The sequence below is a fragment of the Bubalus bubalis genome, chromosome 12 (genome assembly GCF_019923935.1).
Source record: "Bubalus bubalis isolate 160015118507 breed Murrah chromosome 12, NDDB_SH_1, whole genome shotgun sequence".
NCBI lineage: Eukaryota > Metazoa > Chordata > Mammalia > Artiodactyla > Bovidae > Bubalus > Bubalus bubalis.
The window spans coordinates 5,683,356-5,699,939 of NC_059168.1; the positions used below are offsets into that span (position 1 = coordinate 5,683,356).

Consider the following 16,584-nt stretch of genomic DNA (forward strand, 5'->3'; position numbering starts at 1 on the left):
CCAATGTAGGAGCCACAGGAGACATGGGTTCAAGCCCTGGGTTGGGAAGATCCCCTGCAGAATGGAATGGCAACCCACTCCAATATTCTTGCCTGAAGAATCCCAAGGAAATAGGAGCCTGGCAGGCTCCATGGGGTCGCAAAGAGTCAGACACGGCTGAGCACATGCACAACTGCATGTACTAATATCGGTCCCAGATTTGAGCTAGTACTCTAACTCTTGTAATCATCCACATGTTCTCACCTGTGCGTAGCACCATATACAGATACTTCTACTGTATATATTTTGAGAATTTAATCAGCTAAATATTTTTAATCAGGATATGCCACAACTTCTATGAGAGAAAAGAATATCTGATTAGACAGCAAAAACTTCAGATAGTTTCTCTGCTACCTTTAAAGATTGATATAACCAACTAGAATGAATCATTTCCTCTCCCTCCCACCCATAAATAGTCATTCTTTGAAAACTAGCTGGGGTTCCTGGATGTATCACTGCAACATTCATTCATTAATAAATCCATGTCCTTTTAAAGGACGAACCATCTGAGACTTGAGAATTTCCCCAAATTGACAATGTGGTTTTGCAATAGTTTCTTTTGCTCTAGGCTGTACATTTTGAATAATGCGCAGATTATGAGCCAATGTGACTTTGTTATCTGGCTGATGAAAAATCCTAACAGCAATGTCACTTCCTCCAGGAAGCCCATCCTTATTCCCTCTCTCGAACGCAGGTCACTAGGTCTTATGGCACTCACCCTATCGGCCTCCTCTTTATCCCTGCCTCCACATTGTAAACCCTTCTTGTACAGACATAAACAGCTGTCAAGTTTCCCTCCATTGCTCACAGGACAGGCCCAGCCTGATTCCTGACAAGCCTTCAAGAAATGCCAGTTAAAGGAACTGAAGTGCCAAGTGCAGAGAATGAACAGGAGGTAAATGTCCCTCTTCAACTCTGCTCGGGTCCTGACTGGGTTCTCTGCTGCAGATCCACTCCCCTTTATGCTCAGACAGGTGGAATTAACACTAGGAGACAGGATGGCATCTGGAGTGAGTACAACAACATATACAATATCTCCATGATCAGAAGGCAGGAGCCACACATTTAATGGGAGATCCTACCAGGCAACAGGTGAAAACAGACCCTAGCAAAAATACCTGCTGCACGGTGGGGCAGCTGCGCCTGCTGGATTATTTCTGTAGTTCATTTGTTTTCTAAAAGATCATTTAAAGATGGTTCAGCTGGTTCCCAAAAGGGAGAAGGAGGAGGGAGCTGAAATCTCTTTCAAAGCAAGAAAGGAAGGGAGGTGACTTTAAATTCTGCATTAAATCCGGTTAAGAGCACAGAACTTTATCCTTTAGTAGATATTAGTCATAGCCTCACAGTAAGGGCAGGGTGAAACCTACTTGCCCGAAGGAAAGGGAGGGGGTAGAGAAACAAAGCAACATAAAGTTTTCAAATGTTCTCCTTTTGGAAAGGGAGGGACTTCAAAACCACAACGTGCCAAATGCCTCCTCCTCCTTCTTGAAAAGCCCTACAAGGCTAAGAATAACAGCTTCTCAGGATGCGCAAAGCTCCTGAGGGCTGATTATTTTTCAGGAGGAGAATTAGACAAAAATAATGCAAGTGGGAAATAAAGAGAATGACCTACTTTACAGGGGGGAAAAGGGAGGTCTGTGTGAACGTTTTGATCTAATTGACAGTGCCGAGTTGCATGCCCAAATAAGGCGCTGTGGGTCGGGTCTGCGCTGGAGAGGGTTTGTCTTGAGCTCGGAGAAAATAAAGCCAGGGCCCTGGAACCGAGTGGGGGGCCCATCTGATGTTCTGAGAGGCCTGGGAAGATAGTGTGATGGGACAGGACTGGTGGGGGCACTTTCCTCTAATTGTACAAAGGACCCGGGGACATCCGAAAAAGGCAGCTGGGCGCCGAGCGCTGCGCCAGGCAACATGCCTCTGTGATGTCCTGGGGGTGACCTCGCGGGGATGGGGAACCTATCGCCTCTTTGGGGCTTCTTCCCTGGCGCCTAGGATGAACAGGGGTTTGTGAGTCTAGAGGAGCCGGGACACCGTTCCGGGCCCCGACGGGGCGCGTGGTCTTTATTTCCCACCGACTCTGTCTTGGAGCCCCGCAGAGGTTGCAACAGCGGCTCCGGGCTCCCCTGACTGTTTATGCGCACGTGTCTGTGTTCGCTGTTTGCGGGAGCCTTGCTGAATGCCTCCTTGTTTTCTCGCGCGCACTGCTCCAGCTTCTTTCTTTTTTTTTTTTTTTTGGATTCTCGCCTGTCTCCTCCCACAGAGGGGAAAAAAAAAAAAAGGTCACGTATGTTTGGAAAAATATGTAGGTCAGTGGAACATTTCCTGCACTGGTGCAAAAGGAGAGGAGGGCAGCGGGGGAGGGGAGGGAGCCGCAGCTTGGAGCTCCGGGTGCGCGCTCCTGGCCGCGGCCCCCAAGCCCTATAGGAGGGGCTCCTTTCCATCCTTGACCCATTTTCCGGACCGGCTACGTTCGCTTCGGAAGAAACAGTGATCGTTCCTCCCCAGCAGGCGCCGCGGTCCTCTGCGCTCGCCGGCGTCTCCCCGATCCCCGCCCGCAGCTCTCCGGGAAAGCGCAGTGGTCTGCGCGCAGGGCTGCCCCATGAGGACGGCGTGCTGGGGGCCGCGGTGGCGCACTGGCCCCCCAACGCACTGGACAGCGGGGTGGCAGCGCGCAGGGGAGGGCGATTCCCCGCCACCCCCCCTGACAACTTGAACGGGACCTCCACTGGCCTCTCCTTCGGACAGTTCCCCTCTAAGCACACGCCGTCCCCGCCCCGCACCCTCGGCCGGACCATGCCGCGCGTCCCCGGCAGCCGCCCTGCGGTGGAGGCCTTGGGCGCGGGTGTCTCCGCCGCTCAGGGAAGCTGGCGGGTGGGAGGTGGGTCCAGGGGTCCATCTGCTCGTAGGGAGCGCAGGGTGCGGGTCCCAGGCTGGGTCGCGGCCAGGGCCCGGCTTGCGGCCAGGAGAGACCCGGCCGGCTGCGGCCGCGGGAGCGCAGGGAAGGAGGAGGAGGAGGAGGAGGACCAAGAGGAGGCGGGAGGAGGGCGGGGGAGGAGGAAGAGGCGGCGGCGGCGGCGGCGGCGGTGGCGGCGGCGGCTCCTCTCCCCGCCGGCTCTGCGTGCGGAAGAGTTTGCCGCGCGAGCAGCCGGCCTCCCGCAGGAGCCTAGGGACGCACGGCGGCGGCGTAGCTTTGAGACCCGCAGCCGCGGCGGCGGCGGCAGCAGCGAGAGCAGCGCCTCCCGCCGCCGCCCGGGAGGAGCTCGCCGCGCCCGCTCGCCGCCTCGGCTCCCAGCGGCGGCGGGAGGCGCGTCTCCCGGGCCCAGCCCGCGCCCGGCCCCGCGGGGCTGCCCCGGCCCGCTCCGAGGTAAGGGCCGAGCCCCGGGACGCGGGGCCCCCAGATGGGAGGCCGCGCGCGCGCAGGTTCGTGGGACTTCATCACCTGCCTGCCGGCGCGGTGGACGCACGGAGCGAGGAGGGACGCCCCGGCCCGGGACTGCGCTTCGCCGGGGGCCTGGGGCACAGGGCGGTTGGGTCCCCACCCCCAGCCCCTGGTCCTGCGGCGGGAACATCGCGTCCTGCGGGATCGCGGCGGCGGCCGGGCGGGTAGTGTCCGTGTGCGTCTCGCCGTAGGAGGCAGAGGATGAGACACCCCGATCCGGGGTGCTCAGAGAGTACCGTCGGGGTGGGTGGAGGCCGTGCCCTGGTAGCAGCCTCGAAGGTCGCCCAGAGGTTTCCCTGAGCCCCGTCGCGCGCTCTCCAGCGCGTGGGGCGCCGGGGACCCCCGGAAAGGGTGGCATGAGCGCCCCGGGCCCACGATCTCAGCGGGTCCCTAGATTGGAATTGGTTCCGGGCCATAATGGGTGCCGAGCCTGCATCCTGGACACGCGTAGCCCGGCCCTGCTCGCCGCCTTGCTCCCCAGGTTGGATGCCAGCGCGTTGTTTTGTTGGGAGGTGTGCTCCCTCCCCCGAGCCGAGGAAGGAGGCTTACCTTTGACCTTTCCAGAGATCCGCACGGGGCGGGTAACCTGGGTGTAGGGAGGTGTACCAAAAGGCCAAATTAAAAACAAACCCCTCTTCTCTATCTGGCACTCCTTAACTGCTTAAGGTAAGAAAGTTTGTTTTCAGCCCCATGATTCATAAATAATTAGTAACCAGCTCTGTTGATTAAGCAAGATGGAAACCTTAAAAATACACACGCACTTCCAGAAAGTCTAAAAGCTGCCACGGTTGTATCCAGGAGGCTTTAGTTCGCAAAGTTGAAAGCCCCTGGGTTCAACAGGTGTTCAAAAGGGGTCTGGAAAGAGAGAACTCGGTGAGTTTGGTGTTTAATGCCTACTCCTTTGATTCATTATATTGATTGGCCTATTTCTTTACGGCAAAATATGGAGTAGTTATTAAATTAACTTAATTAGCAGAGACGAACTGGTCATAATTGATCATTTAGAACCGGAACCATTTTTTTCCTTAATAGGAGGGTTTTCCCCGTTTGGACTTTGCAGTTAATTAGTTCTAAGGCAGTTCCTGGCAGGGTTCAGCTCTGTCTATCCCTCTGTCTAGGAGACACAAACTAACTCAGTCCCTGATCAGTGAACTGACCAACTCATTATGAGGTGCATTAAAAACACAGCTAGTTTTAATTGTTCTTCCTTGGGAGGTGCAAGTTCAAAATTCAAGGGCAAGTTTAACTCTGGCTTTCTGTCCAGAAGATTTCTTAAAGGAGAAGTTTGCCAAAAATTAACCCCGAAATGTATTTTAAAATAACTGCAATAAATATGATGTTTAAAAGAGCTATTCAGGCTTGGATCACTATTTTGCAAAAGCAAACGATCTGTTTGATTGCACAGCTAAAGCAGGACTGGTAGAAGTATTGGCATTTCTCAGCAGTCTACTTAAAGATTTAGTTAAAAATAAAGTGTACACAGCAAAGGCTTTCAATAATCGTCTTCCGTCTCACAGAGAGATGCGAAGTGTGGCTTAGAGGAATTATAAATATGCTGCTTTTAGCCATTTTCTCCTTGGAAATCGATGCATATATTTATTTGCTGATCTGTCCCACTGCAGCAGATGTAAAATTAGTTTGATTCTCACTGCTCCCCATAGTGACTCCCATGGAGGCCAGAGAAGGGAATATATTCTAGAGGAAATATGTTACAAATAAAATGTTACCTCCCAAAGAGTTAAACATGCCCAGAAAAGAACCAAGTGAGGCATCACTAATTAGCATGTTGAAAAAAAAAATTCCCTGATTGGAAGTGAGTGTTCAGATGGTGGCTCAAGAATTCATCTTTCTGTAGAAAATAACAATTGTTTTAAGCTTATTTGATTCTTGTTAAGAGTTTGGGCCCTTTTTACTATTTCTGGCTATGTAATAATGAAATGATAAACAAAATAATAAAAATAGTGTAAAATGACACATATCATCTGTTATATGTAATGATGAAGTTGAATTCATCTTATTTTTTGGAACAGTCTTTTTTAACTCTTGGTAATCTTTATAGCTGACTGTTACTACTGCTACTAGTTTTTAGGTTACACATTCAAAATTAGTGATTTCTTTCAGATTAAAATAACAATGCATGCATATGCTCTTTATATCTTTATATGGTCCTTTATATGGTCCTCCATATACCTATATATGGTCATTTTTCAGAAGTCTGTTTTTTGAACCTTAAGCTTCTAGAGGGCTAAGTCCTTTTTCTTGTTTTTTAAAACAAGCATATATTTTATTCTTTCCATGAAAAGTCGGCTTTTCCATGGTGATCCGAGCACTGACTGTCCCTTGCCTGATCTCAGGCACAGAGAGGCATTTCTTTCTCAAGAGAGGTCAGATTGTGAGGTGTTGAAAATAGCCCAGTAACACTGTATTCTTGGCTTTCTTAGGGCCACGGTCTAATTGGCTGCATTAAAGAAGCATCTGATGGAATTTTGCATCTAAGTAGTGATACACGTTACTTGCTTACAGAAGTGTTTGACTAGCAGGTTCCTGATCTTTACTCTTATGTGTAGCAAAGATAGGAGACCACGTTCATATTCCATCCAGCATCTCATCCCTAGGAGGCCTTGTTCATCACTGATGCTCAATGATAAGTAGATGTAGGAAACAAGCTGACTTGTGGATGACAGTTATCCAAAGGGTAGAAATTGCTGAATGCTAATGGGGTACTTAACTCTGAGTAGTTCTAGTTTAAATCTGAAGATGATTAATAGCACCTTAGAGCACTAAATAAACACTTATTAAATGTGAATGTATGTTTAAAGGGGGCATGTTTTTAATGCAGTCTTTAAGGCACTACTGTTTCTCACTGAATTCTTTGAGGTTGGGGACCACTTGGCATTGTAAGCAATCTCTTAGGGGAAGTTCCCTCAGAGATCACTTGAACTTCTGTGGGTCATAAGACAATGTGTGGTTTTCCATAAGATGATTCAGAATAGAAACCAGAGTTTAATCTTCTATGTTGATGTGAAACAAAGCAAAACAAAAATGTATTAAAAAAGAGGAGGGTGCAGAAGATGGTATGTCAAACTTTACAGTGTAGAGTAGCATTGATTGTCTGGGGACCTTGTGAAGGGCAGGTGCTGACTCAGCAGGTCTAGGTTGGAACCTGAGAGCCTGCATTTCTTAAAAGCTCCCACGTGCTCCCGAGACTATGACACTCTAGAAGGTTCTGGAATGTTCTCAACCCAATTCAGCCGGTGTAGCATCTACTGCATAGGAGGACCAGGTGATAGAAAAAGAAAGAACATGGGTCCTCCCTGGCCTCCAGGAACTGACGCAATGAGAAAGAGAGAGTCTTTCGAGACTGAACTGAGGCTCCGGGACACTCCTCTTCAGTGTGGTGGTGGCCTGAGAGGGGCCCAGGAAAGAGGTTTTTTCTGGTAGGGCTCCCACGCTGGCCACCCTTGACCTCTAGTTTTCTTTGAATGAGAAGCTCTCTGACTCGCCAGGAAATAAAATGCAAATACTGAAATCAGACAGATCTGGGATAGCCTTCCTGCTCAGCTACTGTGTGACTTGGGACAACTTTTTCTTTAACCTTCCTGAGCCTCAGTGTCCTGGTTAGAAGAATAGTGTGAATAACACTTACCTCATCAAGGTAGGTAGGATGACCAGTGAAGGAGACACATCAGAATAACAGAAAAGTGTGTGTTAGTCACTCAGTCGTGTCTGACTCTCTCTGACCCCCTGGACTGTAGCCTGTTAGATCCTCCGTCCATGGGATTCTCCAGGCAAGGATACTGGAGTGGGTTGTGGGGTTGCTTTTATTACTGCTGATGGGAGAGGAGAGGCTTGCTAGGCATGGAGGAAGAAGAGGTTCCTAAAAATATTTTTGCACGTAGTTCACCAATTAGAGATTCCATTTGGTTAATCAGCAAACCCAGGGCTGGCAGGAGAGAACCCGGCCCGGGGCTAGAGCGCGGACAGCCGTGCAAGGTAATGGATGCAAAATGGGATGATGAGGAGCACCCACTTCTCCACTCTTCTGCAGGACCCTGGCTTCTGGTGAGCCTGCTGGTACCCTTCTAGCAATGTATTTACCTGAGGCTGTTCCCGGTACTCACCCTGTAGATTCTGTTGATCAAGACCGACTGGTGTTGGTGGTAACCAGGCACGCCTTAACAATATGTTTCGGAGGGAAGGGCGTTGGTGTGTCCCTTGCTGGGCCCTTTTAAGGGTCAGAGCCATCCATCGGCCCTCTTCAGTTTAGTGGGAGTTCCCTGAAGGCAGTGCAGCGTGAGTGGGAATTCGCCACCCAGCACATTATACTTCATGCTCTGAGCTGATTACTTCCTCCTGACTTCTGGGGAAGGCAGATGTTCCAAGGCAGAAGTCTCCTTCACCCTGACTTTAGGGGAAGTCATCTGGATTTCCCAGTTGGCACGAATGGTAAAGAACCTGCCTGCCAGTACAAGAGATGTAAGAGGCACAGGTTCGATCCCTGGGTCAGGAAGATCCCCTGGAGGAGGAAATGGCAACCCATTCCAGTATTCTTAGAGCCTGGAGAGTCCCATGGATGGAGGAGCCTGGAGGGCTACAGTCCATGGAGTTGTAAAGAGTCGGACGCATCCGAAGTGACTTAGCATGCAAACTGGGCGGCCCTCAAAATGCCTCCACCACTTCTCTGTTCCCGTTCCCACTCCATGCTCCGCCAAAATAAACCTTGAAAACCAAGTGCAAGAGAACGGCAACAGGTTTGTGGCCCTGTGATGTGTATGAGGGAAGGACTAGTGATTGAATCCAAGGCCATGAAGGGGGTATGATAAGGGGGGAAGTGTCGGGGAATACTTAAAATGGAAACCAGAGCAGAGGCGGGACCCAGGGTTCCAACTCTGTGGGTGTTGATGCTTTGCTGAAACCACGGAGGATTATATCCCGGGTCCCTGAAAACCATCTGGGCTTCCCGTGGACACAAGCCCCACTAAAGGAAAGCAGGTGACTGAACCCACCTGAGTGATCCTTCCAGCCTCTTCTGAACCAAAACCCGTACAGGCCAATCTCAGGAGGAATCTCTGTACCCTGTGAGACTCATAATATTGAGAACTGGAGAACACTGTAAATGTTATTATTTTTCTGTTTTAAATGTATATTTATTTTTTGGCAAGTACAGAAAAGATTGAAGAAAATGGAGATTACCCAGTCTCAAGGTGTATTACCCTTCATTCTTTTTTCTATGCTTTAAAATGTTTTTTTTTTTAATGTTAAATTAAAAAATGATATAATCTTATAAAAATTTCACACAATCCAGAACCACTTCTAGTAAAAAGATCCCCTTCACCCTCTGGCCCTACTAATGTTGTTCAGTCACCAAGTCGTGTCCGACTCTTCTTGACCCCATGGACTGCAGCATGCAGGGCTTCCTTGTCCCTCACCATCTCCTGTAGTTTGCCCAAGTTCCTGTCCATTGAGTCAGTGATGCAATCCAACCATCTCACCCTCTGTTGCCCTCTTCTCCTTCTGCCTTCAATCTTTCCCAGCATCAGGGTCTTTTCCAGTGAGTCAGCTGTTTGCATCAGGTGGCCAAAGTATTGGAGCTTCAGCTTCATCGTCAGTCCTTCCAATGAGTATTGAGGGTTGATTTCCTTTTAAAACTGTCTGGTTTGATCTCCTTGCTTTTTAAGGGACTCTCAAGAGTCTTCTCCAGTACCACAGGTCCAAAGCATCAATTCTTCCACACTCTGCCTTCTTTATTGTCCAGTGTTTTTTTTTTTTGTCTGGTAGAAACTTGATTTTGCTCAGGGGTCCACTCTCCTCCACGTGTCTCAGGGGTGAATCCTGATTGGCTGAGCAACTGCTGGTGGGCCTGCAGTCCCACCAGTGATTGGCTTAGGGTGAGCAGGTGGCCCTCCTGATCAATCAAACATGAGGGTAACTTAGTGGGCGGCTTTCCTGACTCTTAAAAAGAGATGTAGGAGGAACCAGCCACTTTTTTTCTTCTGGACACAATGCCTGTAAGTGGGGCAGCTGTCAGCCAACAGAACGGGCTGGGCCAGGTCCCAGCTGACCTGCCAAAGAATGCAAAGGTGAAGAATGGGGCCTCTACAGTGCCCCTGACCTTCTGAATTACCCAAGAGGAAGCTCTGATTTGGGACCTTCCTAACCTCTTAAAGGAGGTCAAGTTGGATTTTTTTGATAGTTGTAACCAAAAGCATCCTAACTGACCCATCCCTCAGCTCTCCTCCCTGTTGGAGAGTTGATTGTTGCTAACCATGCGGGTGTAATCTGCTACTCATTTTCACTGCATTTACGTGTATACCGTGTATGTACATTTTCTTTTCAAACTAACATAATTCATTTTGCACATTTTATTTAGTGACTTTTGTGTGTGTGTCATGAGATTTGGGGGGTCATTTTTTTTATATCTACTTTATTCTTTTTAAAGGTTACAGAGTCGCACTCAGAGGTAAGGCTAACACATAATTGATTTAACCCATTCCCTATTGTTAAACACTTATCATTCTTTATTTCTTATTGTTCAGTCACTTAGTCATGTCCAACTCTTCTTGATCCCAAAAACTGCAGCATGCCAAGCTTCCCTGTCCTTCATCATCTGCTGGAGTTTGCTCAAATTCATATACATCCAACCATCTCATCCTCTGTCATCCCCTTCTTCTCCTGCCCTCAATCTTTCCCAGCATCAGGGTTTTTTCCAATAAGTCAGCTCTTCGCATCAGGTGGCCAAAGTATTGGAGTTTCAGCTTCAACATCAGTCCTTCCAGTGAATATTCTGGGTTGATTTCTTTAGGATTGACTGAGTTGATCTCCTTGCAGTCCAAGGGACTCTCAAGAGTCTTCTCCAGCACCACAGTTTGAAAGCATCAATTCTTCAGTGTTCAGCCTTTATTACGGTGCAACTCTCACATCCATGCATGAATACTGGAAAAACTATAGCTTTGACTGTACAGACCTTTGTCCGCAAAGTAATATCACTGCTTTTTAATATGCTGTCTAGGTTTGTCATAGCTTCTCTTCCAAGGAACAAGCATCTTCTTTTAATTTCATGGCCGCAGTCACTAACTGCAGTGATTTTTGAGCCCAAGAAAATAAAGTCTCTCACTGTTTCCATTGTTTCTCCATCTTTTTGCCATGAAGTGATGGGACCAGATGCCATGATCTTTGTTTTTTGAATGTTGGGTTTTAAGCCAGCTTTTTCACTCTCCTTTTTCACCTTCATCAAGAGGCTCTTTAGTTCCTCTTTGCTTTCTGCCATAAGTGTGGTGTCATCTGCATATCTGAGGTTATTGATATTTCTCCCAGTAACCTTGATTCCAGCTGTGCTTCATCCATTTCACCTGATATACTCTGCATATAAGTTTAAATAAACAGGGGGACAATATACAGCCTTGTTATACTCCTTTCAAAATTTTGAACCAGTCTGTTGTTTCATCTCCAGTTCTAACTGTTGCTTCTTGACATGCATACAGGTTTCTCAGGAGGCAGGTAAGATGATCTGGTATTCCCATCTCTTTAAGAATTTTCCACGATTCACACAGTCAAAGGCTTTAGTGTAGTCAATGAAGCAGATGTTTTCCTGGAATTCTCTTGCTTTTTCTATGATCCAGTGGATTTTGGCAATTTGATTTTTGGTTCCTCTGCCTTTTCTAAATCCAGCTTGTACACGTGGAAGTTCTTAGTTCTTATACTGTTGAAGGCTGGCTTGGAGAATTTTGAGTATTACTTTACTAGCATGTGGAAAGAGTGCAGTTGTGCGGTAGTTTGAACATTCTTTGGCATTGTGTTTCTTTGGGATTGGAGTGAAAACTGACCTTTTCCAGTCCTGTGGCCGCTGCTGAGTTTTCCAAATTTGCTGGCATAGTGAATGCAGCACTTTCACAGCATCATCTTTTAGGATTTGAAATAGCTCAGCTGGAATTCCATCACCTCCACTAGCTTTGTTTGTAGTGATGCTTCCTAGGGCCCACTTGACTTTGCATTCCAGGATCTCTGGCTCTAGGTGAGTGATCACACTATTGTGGTTATCTGGGTCATTAAGATCTTTTTTGTGTAGTTCTTCTGTGTAATTCTTGCCACCTCTTCTTAATATCCTCTGCTTCTGTTAGGTCCATACCATTTCTGTCCTTTATTGAGCCCATCTTCACATGAAATGTTCCCTTGATATCTCTAATTTTCTTGAAGAGATCTCTAGTCTTTCCCGTTCTATTGTTTTCTTCTGTTTCTTTGCCCTGGTCACTTAGGAAGGCTTTCTTATCTCTCCTTGCTATTCTTTGGAACTCTGCATTCAGATGGGTATATCTTTCCTTTTCTCCTTTGCTTTCCCTTCTCAGCTCCTTGTAAGGCCAGGACTGCTTCCCAGGGAACCATGACTTTATTTCTACTTCCTGACTATTATGAACATTGTGTTAACTTCCTGATCTGTATATTTTCAGATACATTTCAGATTTTCCTCCGGGATTACTAGTGGAGTATTCCTGGGTAAAGAGCCATACCTCTTTGAAAGACTGATAGATGCTGCCAGGTAGATGGCTGAAACAGTGTTGAAGGATGCCGTATCCCCATGTTTTAAGCCTACATGCTCAGTTGTGTCCAACTCTTTGAGACCCCATGTACTGTAGCCTGCCAGGCTTCTCTGTCCATGGGATTCTCCAGGCAAGAATACTGGAGTGGGGTTGCCATTCCCTTTTCCAGGGGATCTTCCTGACCCAGGGATCAAACCCCCATCCCCTGCACTGGCAGGCAGATTCTTTACTACTAGCTCCACCTGGGAAGCCAGGTCTTAACCAAAATCCAAATCACTGAACATTAAATGCATATGTAATTTTAATGGCTACATAATAGCCCATGATAATTTTTGTTGGAGTGTTTCATTGGCTTATGAAGACACACAAGAGAATATTGAGATGGAGGCTATGAAAACTGACTAGACATAATTAACCTTGCTGTAATCTACAGAGAGTCCTAAAGTGGTGTTAGGAGACACACTCCTCCAGTGATCTATTTCCAAGAAAACTGGAAGGAGCCTTCTAGTTTTCTAGACCCTTCAGACCCTTCCAGACCCTTTCCAGACTTCCAGACCCTTCTCAATCCAGACAGATGGTGGGCTGCCCAAGCATCTTTCTTTTTAAAAAAATTTTTTCGTAATTTATTTTTTTTGTTTTTTTTTGTTTGTTTGTTTGTTTTTGTAATTTATTTTTAATTGGAGGATAATTACTTTACAATATTGTGTTGGCTTCGGCCATACATCATCATGAATCAGCCATAGGTATACAGATGTCCCCTCGCTCTTGAACCTCCCTCCCACCTCCCACCCCATCCCACCTCTCTAGGTTGTCATGCCCAAGCATTTCTAAGAAGCTTTGTTATTTCTGGGATCCACAGAGTTTTTAACTCTGATAGGCGTTTGTTCAGTGAATAAACAGTAGTCATTTAAACAAAGATTTCATGCGTTGCATGAAGCATAGCTGAAATATGAGTTTGCTGTATGAAATTTTCCAGTTCTGTAAGAGAAGAGAGGAAAGCAAATGGGATGGATGAAACTCATATGACATGCTAGTCACATTTTCCCACCTTAATGCAGAGAAGAAAATCTAATGTTTCAAGGAAGTTCCCAGGGACAGGGTGATTCCATTTCAAGTCTGGTGCCTAATCATCAGTCCTCCAGTGGGCCTATGGGTCTTTGGAGGTACTGTCAGTAATAGCCCGTTTCAGGGAAATTCAGATCTGTCTTTAACTAGAAAATCCAAGTACTTTTTCAATTTCAGTCTTGGTAGCTTCGATTTTCCTCTGATTTCATTCTGCAAGGTTAAAGCCTACTTAGAAATAAGCAACATGATCAGTGTGTTCATGTCACTGTGTGAACAGTCAGCCTGGCTATTGACAGTGTGGGGGGAGGGTCAGACATTGCTGAGCCACCCAAGACATTTTTGTGAGGAGGTGGATTGGAGTGAGACAGGGAAGAATCCATCAGGCTACTGTGTTGATCCAACAAATCGTGTATCTGTTGCATCAACACCTCCATGTGTGTGTGTGTGTGTGTGTGTGTGTGTGCATGCATGCATATGCGTCTGATTCTTTGCAACCCCATAGACTGTAGCCCATCAGGCTCCTCTGTCCATGGAGTTTTTCAGGCAAGAAAACTGAAATGTTTTGCCGTTTCTTATTCCAGGGGATCTTCCAAACCCAGGGATCAAAGCTGAGTCTCTTTGTCTCCTGCTTTGGCAGGCGATTCCTTACCACTAGTGCCACCTGGGAAGCCCACTGTCCACAAAAGGCAAAGCCTGTGGGGAAGGGTTAGAGTTGAGGGATAGATTGGGAGTTTGGGATTGATATATACACACTGCTATATTTAAAATAGGTAATCAACGAGGACCTGTATAGCACAGGAAACTCTGCTTCAGTTCAGTTCAGTCGCTCAATCGTGTCCAACTCTTTGTGACCCCATGGACTGCAGCACGCCGGGCTTCCCTGTCCATCACCAAACTTCCAGAGCCTACTCAAACTCATGTCCATCGCATTGGTGATACCATCCAACCATTTCATCCTCTGTCATTCCCTTCTCCTCCCGCCTTCAATCTTTCCCAGCATCAGGATCTTTTCTATGAGTCGGTTCTTTGTATCAGGTGGCCAAAGTATTGGAATTTCAACTTCAGCATCAGTCCTTCCAATGAGTATTCAGGATTGATCTCCTTCAGAATGGACTGGTTGGATCTCCTTGCAGTCCAAGGGACTCTCAAGAGTCTTCTCCAACACCACAGTTCGAAAGCATCAATTCTTCAGCGCTCAGCTTTCTTTATAGTCCAACTCTCATATCCATACATGACTACTGGGAAAACCATAGCTTTAACTAGACAGACCTTTGTTGGTAAAGTAATGTCTCTGCTTTTTAATATGCTGTCTAGGTTGGTCATAGCTTTTCTTCCAAGGAGCAAGCATCTTTTAATTTCATGGCTGAAGTACTCTGTTAACCCTCTGTAATAACTGAAATGGGAAGAGAAAAAGATCCACGTATATGTATGGCTGAATCACTGTTGTTGTACACCTGAAACTAACACAACATTGTTAATCAACTGTACTCCAGCATGAAATTTTTTAAAAAGGAAACTGTGAAAAATAAAAGAGAATTCCTCAAAAAAAAAAAAAGAAAAAGAAAAAAGGATGGAATCAACAAATTAAAAGACATGGCCCCTGGGGTCATCATCATTAACTACATAAGATATCTGTTTCCCTGGAGATCATGTTTGAATAAAACTAGTAAGAAAATGTAAAACCCCCAGCGTTGGTGTGTGTTTGTGGCGAGGCTGGAGTGTTGCCGAGAATGAGTTGTTGGGTAGCTCTGGACTGTCAGTTCCTCCAGAGCAGAGATTACTCTTGACCTCGCCAAGGTTTTCTTCATGGTCAGGCAGGATTTTATTTCTGTGGTCTCTCCTTGCTTCCCTTTTGCAGGGATGGTCAGAGAGACAAACCCATTCACAGCAAATTTGCATGGCAGTTTTGTAGAGGTTTTACGATCTCTACAGCTAGAGAAGTTTCTCCTAGTTCCAAACTTGTGGAGCCCTTGGCTGATAAAAATATCTGGGATTTATGGCTCAAGACAAACTGATGTCATCTGGGGTGAGAGAGCTTCCGATTTTTCAGCCACTTCTAGGTCTTCCCCGTGATGTGTCCACTCTGGCCTGTGGCTCTCAGCTCTCAACACTGAGAGGGCGAGGTGGCCCTGCTCTCTGTGGTCCCAGGATCCTGGAAGCACTTGTCACCCCTCCACTCTCTCTCGGAGAATCCGTTCAGTTCAGTTTAGTTCAGTCGCTCAGTTGTGTCCGACTCTTTGCGACCCCATGAGTCGCAGCATGCCAGGCCTCCCTGTCCATCACCAACTCCTGGAGTTCACTCAGACTCACGTCCATCGAGTCAGTGATGCCATCCAGCCATCTTGTCCCCTTCTCCTCCTGCCCCCAATCCCTGTTGTTCACTCCCAAACACCAGGTTTACCAACAGAGGGTGGCATCTCGGAAAAAACCCTCCACCCTCTGACTGTCGCTCGCCTTCACTTTGATTGGAACTGGGGAGGCTCCACTTTTGGAGACACTGTCCAGGGGAATCACAAGAGCCCTCAATTTTAGAGTTAAATGAAGGTGGTGGTCTTGATGAGCACAGACCCGTCCCCTGCACCTCACAGCCTGGCCCTGCCTTCTCCACTAGCTCAGGTCCACTTTTTCACCTTCGTGGCTGTCATTCACCCCTCGGCATGCTGACTCTTCGTTCCCAGAGCCCCGAGCCCTTCACTTGCTCCTGGGTGACTAACAGGATACTTCCAGGCAGGGCTGCAGCCTTCACTCTCTAACAGTTCGGTTAGGACCCAGTGGTCAAATCACTGCCCTGGTCCACATGCATGAGTGTCATTTTCGTGACTGAGCCAGAGCTCTGACTGGTGTGTGAGCCCCCTGCACTCCACACCACCCGCAGGGCCAGCAGATAGGCCATCAGGAGGCTCAGTGGGAGAAACAAGAGAGGACTGTTGATGTTGGTTCCTGGCTGCTAAATACAGCAGATGTGGTTGGCTCAACAGTGTTCAAAGAAACGCAGCAGCACCCAGCTTCCTGCACAGGGGCCCCTGGCATCTTTTGGTCCTCTTCCCACCTGTGGGCAACAACTCATTCATCTTCATCCTGAGTGTCTAGGTGCTTCCCTGGGAGGTGTTTGAGGCTGGATCTGCCCTGGCAGGTCTTTCTCCTTCTTGGCTAGGGCCTCCATCCCTCGTGCTCTGAGAGCAGACACCCACGTCTGGACAGCAAGATGTCCATCCCATTTCTGCCCATTTCTGTAGGAGGACCTGCGCCACTGGTTCATGTGGAGTTACGGGGTGGGGGTGGTCTGTTTCTCCGCTCATCTCCCTGGGCCTCGACTGCAAAGGCCTGGGGATTTATGGGGGCTTCCCTGGTAGCTCAGCTGGTAAGAATCCACCTGCAATGCAGAAACCCTGATTCCTGGGTCAGGAAAATCTCCTGGAAAAGGGATAGGCTACCCACTCCAGTATTCTTGGACTTCTCCAGTGACTCAGATGATAAAAAATCTGCCTGCAATGCAGGAGACCTGGGTTC

General features: G+C 47.6%; 1 protein-coding gene across 3 annotated transcripts in view; it reads left to right on the forward strand.

The window, feature by feature from the left end:
- Positions 1-3,294: 3,294 nt before the first annotated feature.
- NPAS2 (neuronal PAS domain protein 2) overlaps positions 3,295-16,584 on the forward strand; it is a 207,781-nt gene continuing 194,491 nt past the window's right edge. For all 3 annotated transcript variants that reach the window (XM_025260716.3, XM_044925671.2, XM_044925672.2), the window contains exon 1: positions 3,295-3,400. The gene's annotated coding sequence lies outside the window, so the exon portion shown is untranslated. The remainder of the gene's footprint in view (positions 3,401-16,584) is intronic.